General features: G+C 43.7%; 1 long non-coding RNA gene across 1 annotated transcript; it reads right to left on the reverse strand.

The window, feature by feature from the left end:
* Window positions 1-313: 313 nt before the first annotated feature.
* Window positions 314-2,042, reverse strand: LOC127319561 (uncharacterized). The gene is made up of 2 exons (XR_007862561.2): window positions 1,709-2,042; window positions 314-1,600 (listed from the first exon to the last, which is right to left on the reverse strand). It is a non-coding gene; the product is annotated as an uncharacterized lncRNA (long non-coding RNA).
* Between the last annotated feature and the right edge of the window lie 12,248 nt (window positions 2,043-14,290).

Below are 14,290 nucleotides of genomic sequence, written 5' to 3' on the forward strand. Positions count from 1 at the left end.
CGTTTCTGGTCATACAAGAAGTCAAAAACTCAATTGATTTTATTACCTTGGGTGCTACACTTAAATCCACAAGTCTTCTAGCAATCTTCGGTCGCTCTTGCCTTGATCTCAGGAGTTGTCCAGACAACAGCCAATACTTATTTAAAATTAATAACTATAGCAGAGGTAACCTGGTGAGCAGCGGAAGAACAAGGTAACAATTGAAAGGCTATCAAGAATCTGGTATGTACGTACAAGTATGAACATCTAGACAGGTTACTTAACATCCATATACAGATTAAAAGTTTTCATAAAATGTCCCGACGATTCCATATACAGATAATAGCTTAAACTATTACTGAAACTGTATTCTTGCATTATGCTTTTTCAGAGAAAATGCGCTTATAAGATTACAAGAACTATGCTACTGAACTTTGTTGAGGAATTCATATCAGAGCAACTAACCATAGAATCAGACCAACATATAGATAGAGTAATACCAAAGAGTGTTATATACCCCCATTAATTAGGAAACATTAATTTTGGAGTGGGTATACTCAGAGCTGTAATCCTGGTATTAACATGAAAAAACAAACTGAAACCATGTGTATTGATGTGCCTGAATAGAACTCTTGAAAAAACATGACTGGTCAGTATAGAAACAAGAACAAATAGGTGGATGTGGCACATAATTACTTCAATTGAATACTCACGGTATACTGTGATCCAGAGCAATATAGAAGAAAAATATTGGTGGACCAAATGTTCATGAAAATAAACCACCAAACTTCAAAACGCTACATAGGTTATGAATTAAAAATTGTGTGAGCATATAAGCACATAAAATCCTAGATTACTGCTATTCTTCATCAAGCCACTTGATGCATTTGAGAGCTCAAGCCACTTGATGCATTTGATTCACATGTAGGGCGCCTTTAGCCAGTGTTTCGTTTTCTGTAAATCTCTAGGCGTCGACCTGAAAACTATCTTCTACATAGTCCATACGTCTACTCACTGCGGTGTATTATCCTGTGTATCTGCGCTGAACCAGGGTATAGAAATTTAGCTTTCATGTTTCCCGTTTTAGTGCTACTTTCTGTTGTTAGTAAGAGTATGTATGATGCTACACACGCTAGGGCACAACTGAATAGAACTGTTTTTCACTATTGTAATCTATATGTTCTCAAACTATCTGGAATATGTACAGTTGCCTAAATATATAAGCCAATACATTACGAGTAACAAAACTGCAGTACAAGAAATACACATACAGCAAGATATCCATGTTTCAAAAAGTAATCTTCTACCAAATCTAAATCTCTCACATATATATTAGTTTTCCTGCTTTAACCTCTCTGGTTTACCACCAGAATGGCCAAATTGACGGCATGTGTCAACTTACTATGGTTGGTTTTTTTCTCTAGCATTTCTTCTTTGATCTGTTCAGCACGATAGCTTTCATTCAAAATTTAGCCAATCGCTCCAACACACAGAAGCAAAGCTCTTGTGTACAGAGAAAGGGAACATACCGACGGCTGACAACCGAATCAATTATTGCTTCTCATCCTCAACCATCTGTAGTTCCTCGCTCCTCTTTCCCCACTGCATACGTCCACTCACGCTGCAACACACCACAACGCCGCCCTCAATCCCACTGGAATTTCTTAGGCACAACAACTTTGATTCGAATCTACCAAGTATTAAAGCACATACAGAGCATTCGTAGTACCTTGCAGACCGGGAGCGACGAGAGTCGGCAGCCGCGACCTTGCAGACCGGGAGCGCCCGCAACAAGGGTGACCAGCCAATTGAGTGCTCGAATCACTAGCGGGGCACCGGAGGTCATGGCCTCGCAGATCGAAGGAGGCCGCAACCAGCGCCGGCGGCCACGACCTAGCAGATTGGTGGTATGAGCCACCAGCGCCGGTGGCCGAGATCTCACAAATCGGCGACCTGCGCGACCAGCACCGGCAGCCGCGACGTCCCACCGGACTACGACCTACGCTGGGTCGCGAGGTTGACGAGACCGGCAGAGAAGAGCGGGTCGTCGAGGCTAGCCACGGGGAGGGAGGGGAGTGGACACCGGCGGTGGTTAGACAGTGAGGCCTCGTTCGGCACACATGTTTGGAGGGGATTAGAGTGTAATGATTTCCCTGTACCAGCCAAAGACTCTTGTAAACAAGTACTGAACTGTTCGGCCGGCCGGATTTGTACCGGTTTGGAAGGGTTTCGGCTCCAAGTATTTGTACAAAACCTGCTAATACCCGTGTGAATAAAAACGCTAGGCGTCCCTCGCGTTTTTTTTTCTGGCGAGTGTGCTGTCAAATAAGGCTGAAGTTTACTCCAAGTATAAGCAGTGTGACCTGCTACGGGCTCGTGACATAATCATGCTGTAAGAGCTGCTGTGGGCCATCCCAAAGAGAAAGCTAGAGATCAGACTCACAGATATATTTTTTGCTCGCTGCTGATCGTTACCAAACCAGTAGCCACCCAAAACACTTGTTTTCACCCAAAACACTACAGATTATACACTCCAATCCCTCCCTGCCGAACGAAGCCTGAAGAGAAGAAGAGATGGTCGGCCAGGGAATGGGGGGAATAGTGTGGGGCTATTTGATAAAATGCCCCACTTTACTTTGGCATTTGCCCCAAAAGGCACAATTACTTTGACATAGCTAAAATGCCCTGTTTTACATTGTCCATTTGTTAAAATGCCCCATGTAGATGATTTACATCTCTCCTTGTCATCTAATCTCTAACCTGCGACAACCTTTTGACCCTAAGTGGATTGCAGCAGCTTTCGCGGCTCCGCCGCCGCAAGCGTCCGCGGCACCGGAAGTAAGTCAGCTGTTCGAGGGAGAAGGGCGGCCTTTGTTGCTATAGCAACCAGCAATTCACCCGTCCTCCTCCAAGCTCTAGGCCCGCATCGCTGTCTTGGCCGCCCCCGTCGTCGTCGCCGTCGCCGCAGTCCTTGGTCGCTGCCGAGGTCGCCCTAGCACAGAGAGGAGGAGGAAGGGCCGGAGAGGGCGAAGAGGGACATGGCTGAGAGAAAGATCGGCACTGTAGCTTGGTCCGGCGTCCGGCCTCTTATCGCCGGCGCTCGTGTCGTTCGTTCTTACGGGAGAGAGAAAGAATGGAGTTTAGAGATGCGCTCTCACACGCTCAGCTTTGTATCGATTCACTAAGTGGCAAAAGGATAATTAACTACCGATTAAGTATCAGATTAGGAAGTAACTACTGTAGTAGTAAATCATTTAAATAGGGCATTTTAGCAAACGGGCAAAGTAAACCAGGGTATTTTAGCTATGTCAAAGTAAACGTGCCTTTTGGGGCAAATGCCAAAGTAAAGTGGGGCATTTTATCAAATAGCCCAATAGTGTGAGAGAGTGCAAGAGAGTGAAACGGTCAGTGAGTTTTTTTTTAGACGGTTCTCTTCAGCTGGTTGAGATGGGCTTTAATCTGCATATGGGCTATGGACTTTTTTTCATACTGCCAGTGACATTAAGATCTCTAATATCCTCATTTTTTGGAGATAAATGTTTACCCTCAGCCTAATAACTATATTGCTTTTACTGAATATATTTAAAAAAATTGGAAGCACACATGTGTTATGTTATCCATAAAAGGATATATTAGATAATTGTTGCGATGTTTCTTTGATGCATATGATATTAAATTATAGATTTTATTAAACTATATTTTAGTAAAATAATGTTGTTTTGAATATTTTTTGCTTATATTTTCCTATGGACGTAAATGTCCATGTGTATCATGTTTAAACATGGGTGGCAAGAAAAGAATTGAAAGGGCCATGAAAACAAACAAACATTTCAATAAAATGTTGAATTATTTTATGTTTTGTTGCCCCGTGGCAACGCACGGGCATTTGTACTAGTATCTTTGAAATTCTATATCGTTAAATCTACAACCCCGTTTTAGTTAATTCTCGTTGGATTGGTTTCGTAGTAAAATTATCTATCTAGTGATATTACAATTTCGAATTAATAAAATTTCAAATTTGTATGTTGAAAATTGAATTTAAACCTTATTTTAGTCATGTCTTCATATATACACATCCTTCTAAAATGAAATCCTTTGTGCAAAAATAAGATACTGAAGCACACAACCTAATACCACATCTGTTTAAACCATTTGAACTCATCCACTTCGAATAACTTTACATTGGACACCAAAAACTATTTATGTCATAGCACACAATCTATCAACCATTTTTGATCAATCCCCTTTCCTATTAGATTTATTGATCATAGACTTCCAATAGTATCATAGATACACTATCTTTCAAAAATCATCTTGACTCCATATAATTCAAATAAATCAAATCCTCAAACTGTCTCTTGCAAAAAAATAAACCGTTGTCACACATTAAATAGTAACCAGAGAAATAGTAAAACGAAATTACTTAATTTGATCTATGTGTGCTAGCTGCTTTACTTTTGAGTGGTGTGTTTATTGTGTGTTACTTTATCAAATAGATCGTACGGAGTGCAACGAGTGTGATTGTGAGAAGTGTATGATCATCAACTACCAAAAGGCAAGTGTCACTCATGTCCTAATGTTTTCTATGCATGTAGTTTTTACTTAGTAGATATTGCATGTGTAGGATGTTTTCAAGAGTATATATGCTATGCTATGCTAATCCTATAGTCTTAGGATTCCTCTAGTTTCCATTTAGTTGCCATCGTAAGTAGTTTTGCTTAGCCATGCTACTAGATACGTGGTTGGGATTTCATGATGAGATGAGACGAATAAAATATGTTTTTGTTGTAAATGAAAACAACTTGAATAAATGAAACACCTGGGCGGATTGGTACGAGTGGAGCGTCTGCACGGTGAAAATTGGTGGGGTCCGCCGCCCAGGAACAAAAGAGATTGGACAGGTTTCATGTTTAGTAGCTTCTTGTACAGCCGCATGTCATATGGGCTCTGTCTTGACTAAGTAGGTTGTAGGGACCTGTCCCGACGTGACCAGCAGATGTAGATGTGTAGGTTGGTACGGGTCCGTCCTGAGGGCTAAGGGCCTTACTTCCGAAAATAGTCTCGTCTTAGTCTTCTCCCAACCATTTGAGCAAAATGAGCATCATGGTGGAAAAGGGGCTGACTAAGTCATGCGGGTAAAGTGTATAAACCTCTGCAGAGTGTTAAAAACTAAGTACTTAGCCGTGTTCCCGGTTACGGACAACTTTGAGCAACTGGACCTGGAGCTGTTGGAAGATCTCTCTCATCCCAATTTCATAATAAAACATGATGGGTAAACTTGGGTAGCATTAAGCTGGACTCTAGTGTCTATCCCTGGTGAGCCAGCGTGATGAGAACTTGGGTTCATGCTTTTAGGGTTATATTTTCAAAGACAAATGATGTTTACAAAAGATAGGGAAAATGCCCGCTTTTCTGCAAAGAGCCTAAACTCCACCAGCCAAATATACATGTAGGTATTAGGCGCCATTTGTGTCCACTAAATAGTGACATCTTGCCAATACATTCAAAGTATTGACCAAATGTTTTTGGCTGTAACTTTACCTGTTGCAGATATTCTGATAGACGAGTGAAGTTACGATGATTAGGGTTACGAGTCTATCCTCAACATGCTCGCCTGTGGCACATGAAGATGAAGGACTCCATGCTATATGTTTGTTCGTTGTAAAACTCTGATGTAATGCTAGCTTTGTGCTATGCAATTTGTAAGTCATTATGTTTATATGGATCATGCGATGTAATAAAGACCTTTGTTTCTTGGTATTACATCTTAAACTGTGTGTGCTAGCGATTGATCCAGGGACTAGCACAATAAAGCACAGGGATCGGCACCCTACCGGGTGAGGTCACTACAAAAATCTGTTGGACAATTGCATGTTTTGATCAAACAGTTTCATGCCTGCCAACTGTTCGACAAAATGGCCGCAAGAGAAAAATATTGGAATATTGGAATTCTTTTTTGTGGAGTTCATTCATATAAATAATGTGATATAATGCTGGTGGTGGTATTCATTTTAGTGTTGGTTTGCAAAGTTTCCAAAATGTGGTTATCTTCTCTTTATTCTCACATAGCATTTTGTCCTATTTACCAAAGTCAACCTAAGCAGAGTCAACACTTGTGGTCAACATCAAAGTTACTCATCTTGACATGATCTTGGATGAGGTGGAAAGAAGTAGAGGGGTTTAGTTGAAGAATCTTCCAAACAGTGGTGCAAAGAGGGCAACATTTTATAATTGTCCAATTTGACCATTATCATATGTATGTTGGTTTTGCAATTTTCTTTGATTTGATTCTAGTTTCTTTGATGCATTTGTGTTTGTTTTTGATATACAATGGTTTTACAAGCAATAGATCAAGTAATGGTGGCCTTGGTTGATGATTTGAAATATTGGCCTAAGGTATATCTGAGGGTTTTTGGCTATTTTTGCATTTCTTGTATTTCTCTCCAATTGAGATGATATGATCATGGTTTAGGGTTTAAGAACAATTGATCAACACAAATACACTCATCATGGCAATTGCACACAAAGATATACACACTATGCATAAAACTATATGTGGCACTATATGCATAATAAAAGTTTTTGTTTGTTGCAAATTTTGAGTATTTGAATTCTCCTCTCTTTATTTCTTTATTGTTGAAAACTTGGGATGTTACAAACCTTTCCCCCTTACAAAAGATCTCATCCCGAGATCTTAAAGAAAACTAGGTACTAAAGAGATTTGGGTACTCAGTCTTCATGAAGTCTTCTCTTTCCCAAGTGGCTTCTTCTTCGGTGTGATTACTCCATTGGATCTTCAGAAACTTGATACTCCTGGTGCGGGTGGTTCTGAAAGCTTCTTCTAGGATGCGAATCGGCACTTCGCGATAGGTCAGGTCTGAGTTGATGTCCACAGATCTGTGATCGATGTTCTTGAAAACTTCGGTCTTCTCTGGTACTTCCAAGCATTTCGAAGTAGTGAGATGTGGAACACATTGTGCACCGCTGACATTTCTTCCGGCAATTCCAGTTGATAAGACACTTCTCCTCGGCGACTCAGGACTTTGAATGGTCCAACATAGTGGGGTGCAAGCTTTCCTCTAAGCTGGAATCTCTGCATTCCTTTAAGAGGGGACACCTTGAGATACACGAAGTCTCCGATCTCGAAGGTCATCTCCCGGCGTCTTTTGTCAGCGTAGCTCTTCTGTCTTGACTGGGCTGTCTTGAGGTACTCTCGGATCTTGTGTACCTTCTCTTCAGCTTCTCGGAGAATATCTGGTCCAAACACTTGGCTCTCTCCTACTTCCGACCAATTCAGGGGGGTACAGCACTTCCTTCCGTACAATGCTTCAAAGGGGGCCATTTGCAAGCTGGCTTGATAGCTGTTGTTGTACGAAAATTCTGCATAGGGCAAACTGTCTTCCCACTTGGATCCATACTCTAGTACACATGCTCTCAACATATCTTCAAGGATTTGATTTACTCGCTCAGTCTGTCCATCCGTCTGCGGGTGATATGCGGTGCTGAAATTCAGACGGGTGCCTAGTCCTTCATGTACCTTCTGCCAGAATCTTGAGGTGAATTGCGATCCTCTATCAGACACTATTGACTTCAGGGTTCCGTGCAGTGTGACTATTCTGGAGATGTACAATTCTGCTAGCTTTGATCCTTGGTAGGTGGTCTTGATGGGGATGAAATGGGCGACTTTGGTCAATATGTCGACCACTACCCAGATAGAATCATTTCCTTTACTAGACTTGGGTAATCTGGTGATGAAATCCATTCCTACTGAATCCCACTTCCACTCGGGAATCTGCAGAGGCTGTAGCAGTCCTGCGGGTCGTTGATGCTCGGCCTTGACTCTTTGACATATGTCACACTTGGCGATGTAGCTCCCGATTTCTCGCTTCATTCCATGCCACCAAAACTGTTCCTTCAAGTCCTGGTACATCTTGGTACCTCCGGGGTGAATGGAATAAAGGGTGTCATGGGCTTCCATCAGAATAACTTGCTTTAGCTCAGAATCTGACGGCACGTACAAGCGTCCGTTGTACCTAAGTACTCCTTCTTCATCTACGGTGAATCTCGGTGCCTTTCCTGCAGCTATTTGGTTCTTGATTCCGTCAATGCTAGCATTCCCCTTCTGGGCTTCTTTGATTTGACTAATCAAGGTAGGTTGTAACTCTATGCTGGCGAGGTATCCTTCGCTAACTAACTCCAGTCTAAACTGTTCAAACTCTTGATACAAGCTAGGCTGCTCATCTGCAATCATGGAGTTTAGCTGACACGGCTGTCTACTTAAAGCATCCGCTACCACGTTAGCCTTGCCGGGGTGATAGTGAATCTCTAGATCGTAATCCTTGATTAACTCGATACACCTTCTTTGCCTCATGTTCAGCTCCTTCTGGGTGAAGATATACTTCAAACTCTTGTGATCCGAATAAATCTCGCATCGATTACCCATGAGGTAATGACGCCAAACCTTCAAAGCTAACACAACTGCAGCAAGTTCTAAGTCATGGGTCGGATAATTCTGCTCATGCTGCTTCAGTTGTCTTGACAGGTATGATATCACTTTCCCTCCTTGCATCAACACACATCCAAGACCAATCTTGGAGGCATCACACTACACGTCAAAAGGCTAGGTGATGTCCGGCATGATCAGTATTGGGGCTGTCGTCAATCTTGCCTTGAGCTTCTGGAAGCTCTCTTCACATTTGTCAGTCCAGTCAAACTTCTTGTCCTTCTTCAGCAGTTGGGTCATTGGTCTCGCTATGCTCGAGAATCCTTCAACGAATCGGCGGTAGTATCCCGCCAATCCGAGAAAGGCACGGACTTCAGTTTGAGTGGTTGGGGCTTGCCATTCTGCAACGGTCTTGATCTTCGTGGGGTCCACGGCAATTCCTCCTGCAGACAAGATGTGTCCCAGGAATCCGACTTCCTTCAACCAAAACTCGCACTTGCTGAACTTGGCGTACAACTTGTGCTGTCCAAGGGTTTCTAGAATGATCTCCAGGTGTTTCTCATGTTCCTCCTCGGACTTGGAGTAGATTAGGATGTCGTCGATGAAGACAACGACAAACTTGTCCAAAAAGTTCATGAAGATCTTGTTCATTAGGTTCATGAAGTAAGCCGGGGCATTGGTCAGTCCAAATGACATGACGTTGTACTCATACAACCCATATCTGGTGGTGAATGCAGTCTTTGGGATATCCGTTGCATGGATCTTCAGCTGATGGTAACCCGTCCTAAGATCAATCTTAGAGAACACGGTGGCACCGGTCAACTGGTCAAACATGTCTTCTATCTTTGGCAAGGGGTACTTATTCTTGATGGTGACATCGTTAAGCTTACGGTAATCCGTACATAAACGAGTGGCACCGTCCTTTTTGTCCACAAACAAAACTGGCGACCTCCATGGTGACGCACTTGGTTGGATCAAACCTTTCTCCAGCATGTCATCCAGTTGCTTCTTCAGCTCCACTAACTCTGCCGGGTTCATGCTGTAAGCTCTCTGGGCTATGGGTCCTGTTCCAGGGATTAACTCAATGATAAACTCGATATCCCGATCTGGGGGCATACCGGGTAGATCATCAGGAAACACATCAGGGTATCTACAGACGACCCTGATCTGATCCAAGGTGGGCTTGGCTAAACTCTGGTTACAAGTGAATTTTCTGGGAAGTCTTTCTGATATGTGCTCCACTAACACTCCAGTGCTACTAGTCATGGTGATGGCCTTCTTGGCACAATCAATCAGTCCATGATGCTTGGACATCCAATCCATACCCAGTACTACTTCCAAACCCTTTGTTCCCAGAACAATCAAATTTGCATAAAAATCTATTTCATGTATTCTGATAGGTACATCTTTGCAAAATTTTCTAGCTTTTGTAGTTGAACCGGGTATTTGAACTATCATGACATGCTTCAAACTGATGGGTTGAATCTTACTAGTGCATGCAAAATCTTCGGTGACAAATGAATGTGATGCTCCAGAATCAAACAACACTCTTGCCAGTACTGAGTTAACAGAGAAATACCCAGCACGACATCTGGCGCTTCCTGGGCTTCTTCCGCACTCATGTGAAAGAGGCGGCCGCTGCGGTTGTTGGGGTTGTTGGGGTGAACTTCTTGCCGGTGGAGACACGGCGTTGCTGCTGAGCAGGTGCAGCGGTGTTGGCGGCGATCTTGGCAAGTCTCTTGGGGCACTCATTGGAATAGTGTCCCACTACACCACACTCATAGCAAGTGATGGTGGCCTTGTCCTTGGGGGCGACAGGAACAGCGTTGCTCCCGGTCCTTGGAGCAGTGTTGGTGTTGTTGTTGTTGGCGGGGGCTCTCATCGGAGCGCGGTTGAAGTTGTTGTTGTGGTGGACGTAGTTGCTGTTGCTGTGGTTGTTGTGGTGGTGGCCTCCTGGCCTGGGGTTTCCTCCACTCCGGTGCTGAAAACCGGGGCGTGACATCGGGGTTGGTGGCTTGTTGCTTCTGGGGGTGAAACCTCCGCTTGAGCTGGGGCGATACCTCGGGGTATTGCTGGGCCCACTCTGATGCATCATTCGGCGCTTGCGGTTCTCATTGGCCTGGTTCAGCTTGCCCTCCATCTGGATGGCGGAGTCAACAAAGGCTTCGAGGTTAGCAAATGGAATGTTGACCAGCACGGTCTGCATCTCATCGTGCAGTCAAGAACCTCTCCTTCCTCTTGTCGGTGGTATCAGTCTCATCAAGGGCGTACCTTGACAAGGTAAGGAACTTGTCGCGGTACTCCACCACAGTCATCCTACCCTGTTTGAGTTCACGGAACTCGTCCCTCATCTTCTTGATCAGGCCCGGGGGCACGTGGTACTTGCTGAACTTGAGCTTGAAGTCGGCCCAAGTCATCATTTGCCCCGCATTCAATGCGTGGGCACTAGTCCACCAGGCACGTGCAGGTCCCGCCAGATATTGCGTGGCGAACAACACCTTGTCATTGGCTTCCACTCCAGCCACTTCCAGATTGTTCTCCATTGTCTGGAGCCAATCGTCCGTGTCAAGGGGTTCCTCGGTCTTGCTAAACACTGGTGGGTTGGTGTTCTGGAAGTTCTTCAACTTTGAGCCCGGGTGATCACGGTTTCCGTGGCCCTGGTTGTTCTGAGCAAGCTGCTGCAGTGCAGCGATGATGGCTTGACGTTCAGCGCGTTCAACCTCTCGGTCTTCCATCATGATTTGCAGCATTTGCATCAGTGCATCCTGATTGGTGCTGCGAGTGGGAGGGGCCATATGAACATGGAGATAGATCATGAGACGAGAGGGAAATTCCTATGGCTTATTTTGGGTAAAGTTCAAAGTTTAAAACTTTAGTTCTTGACATGTTGAAATTAAACACACTTTTATTTTATTCATGATGCAAGCATTACAAGCTAACACATCGGAGGGTTTGAATTCATCCAGCTACGATACATTGGGACCGGTACAACTCACACCTACGCAAGGTGCACAAGTGAAACTAAGCTTCATCAACATTGATCGGGACGGTGTCATCCATCCCGGCTGTCAGGTGCTCATGGCCATCCTCATCAGGGTAGAAGGCCAGGTCATCATCATCCTCCTCGTAGTCGTTGTCGTTGCTCACATAGGAGTAGCCATCCCCCTGGATGTCTTCTCCTTCTCCCTCGAGGGCCGCGAGCTGGTCCTCCTAGGTCTTGATGGTCTCCTTGAGGGCGGCGATCTTGTCGCGAAGGCGAGAGATGGAGTAGTCCTTCTTCGCGTTCTCACGGCGAAGAGTCCTGCGCTCCTGGGCGATGATCTTGATGGTCTCATCCTTCTGAGCCATCTGGAGGTAGGCGAAGTTGGCGAGGGCGCGAGCATTGTCGAGCTTGATGTAGGTCTCACACAGCATGTGGTCGGTGTGGTCCACGTGGTACTTCAACTCCGGATGAGGCGAGAGATCCATTGGTGCCCCCATGGAGTCATGCCTTGCCATGTGGAAGTAGCGGGTTCCCCGGATTAGGGGCAGCTCCAGCCCGCACAGACGGGCCAGTGATTCCTTCATGGCACGAGCGAGTCCGTCCGCCCAGTTGTTCTCCCGGAAGGAGAACTAGATCCTGCCAGTCATGGGTGGCTCTAGTTTCCCGTGTAGGTCGGCGATGACGACCCACTGCATCTGTCCTCCGGGCTGGTCGGTGACCTGACCCCCGAAGAACTCCGGGAAAGGACGCCCGAGGAACAGGGATAGCTCCGTCAGGTCCTGCTCGAACACTAGGCCTCCACCATTGCCTAGCTGGTAAAACTCCGTCTGGGTGAATTGCTCCATCTGTAGAGGACATGGATGAGTAAGTTAGAGAAGTGCAAGTGTTCAAAATTTTAATTTACTTGTAAGAAAGAACATGAACTTATTATTTTGCAAAAGATCTCAAAGGTAAGAGTGTGAGTATGTTTTTCATAACTATTTCTTTCATTAGTTTTTAATCTAAGTGTTTCAAACATCCATTCTAAACTAGGGGCTTCTAAGGTCAAACAATGGCTCTGATACCAACTTGTCAACACCCGGATTTTTAAGTCCAGATGCCTATTATGTCGTACATCGCAATCCCAGGAAGATTGTTGTTGCGAGACATAACAGTTGAATACCATAGAGTCATCATTTATTACAACACATAAAAGTCTTACATCCATAGATCACATGATCCAATATTACACAAATAGTTGATCTAAATGATCAACGAACATAAATAAGTAGCGGAAGCGTCATAGTAGGTGGAACTATCTATCCACGGGCCAACGCTTGACGTTAGAAGCATCCTAGTTCTGGTAGACGTCCTGCTGACAGTCATCCTCATAGTGTTGCACCTCTTCATAGTCTGGCATTGGAATAGCCAGGGACACAACCATGAGTACTTTAAGTACTCGCAAACTAATACTAATGTAAGTAATTATCAATTTTAGGGGTTGCTAAGCTCTAGGTTCATTTGCACAAAGCCAAGTTTAGTTCATAAACATTTAGTAAAGATGCTTGAATCGCTAGACTAACTCAAGTGGGAACATTAGTGTCATTCCCACAACATTAGTTGTGTTTTCAAAAGTCAAGTCACCATTTAATTAACCATTCCTTTTTGAGACAAGTTCTAACAACGGAACAGTATGGCCTTTCCAATCGTCCGTAACCGTGGACACAGCTATTCGATTAGGTTTAACACTCTGCAGAGGTTGTACTCTTGTGCCACAACTTTTGATTACATCCGTCTAGGATAACCCCGAATCATCGTAACTCAGTACGCGGATCATCAACCCTAACCTTTCACTTAAATAACCTAGTATAGGCACCTCTCCCCATGAGCTTGGCCTCCCGGTGAAAACAAACCGTCAACCCGGGAACTGCACAGGGCTTGGGTCGTACATTCACCTCATATTCACATCATTTCACTTTCAACGGAGGCAGCCTCGGCATAACCCCTATGATGCTTGTTTAGAGGGAACCCATACTAAACTACATAAGTTTCTAGTTAAGCCCTACCCATAATCAGGTATTGTGGGGGTACTTGTAGAATTGGAAGGGTATCGCATCCGAACCCAATCATCAGTTTTCACAAACTTTCACCAAGTCATTCAAGTCACATTCACCTTCAAATCTTTCAAAGTCATTTCATTTCACCTTGTTCCCAATCTAGAGTAGTCAATTTTATTTATTTAGCAATAGCAACTAGTCATGAGGGGGTGCTATCTAGCTTTATTTGCTTAGACTAACTTTGATACTCTTGTTCTATTCTTAGACCAAGTGAATCATGAATCAAAAGTAAACTTTGAAATACAATAATTAAAATAATAGTAAGGTAAAACATGCGATAGGATCCTTAAGCATAAAGTAATATGTAATGGTGCCTTGCTCATGAAGAGCTTTGCATTAGGGTGGCTTGCAAGAGTATTAGCTTGCCTTGGTTGGGATAGGAATCAAAGTTTTCCTCCTCCTCCTGAGAGTAGCCTTCCTCCTTCAGGTATTCCTCGAGACTAGCGTCTATATACGAATACAAGGTATAACAATCACCACACAAACTTAAGTGCTAAGCTAAACACACCAAAGATTCACACAATCCTAAGCTATCATCACATCTTTATCAACAAGGTGATTGACTTAATTTTATGTTCAAGAAAAATAATTTCCTCTCATTATAGATATTGATTATCATTTCTATTTATTTCTTTGGAGAAATAATTTCCTCTCCTTGAATCGTATTAAGATTTAATCTCTTCAAATAATAATAAGGTATGAGTATATGTTGACCAAGGTCAACACTTCATATCTATTATTTGAGAGTGTGATTTAAATGAGGGCTAAACCTCATGCATTTTATTACTA

The sequence above is a fragment of the Lolium perenne genome, chromosome 5 (assembly GCF_019359855.2).
Source record: "Lolium perenne isolate Kyuss_39 chromosome 5, Kyuss_2.0, whole genome shotgun sequence".
Classification (NCBI taxonomy): domain Eukaryota; kingdom Viridiplantae; phylum Streptophyta; class Magnoliopsida; order Poales; family Poaceae; genus Lolium; species Lolium perenne.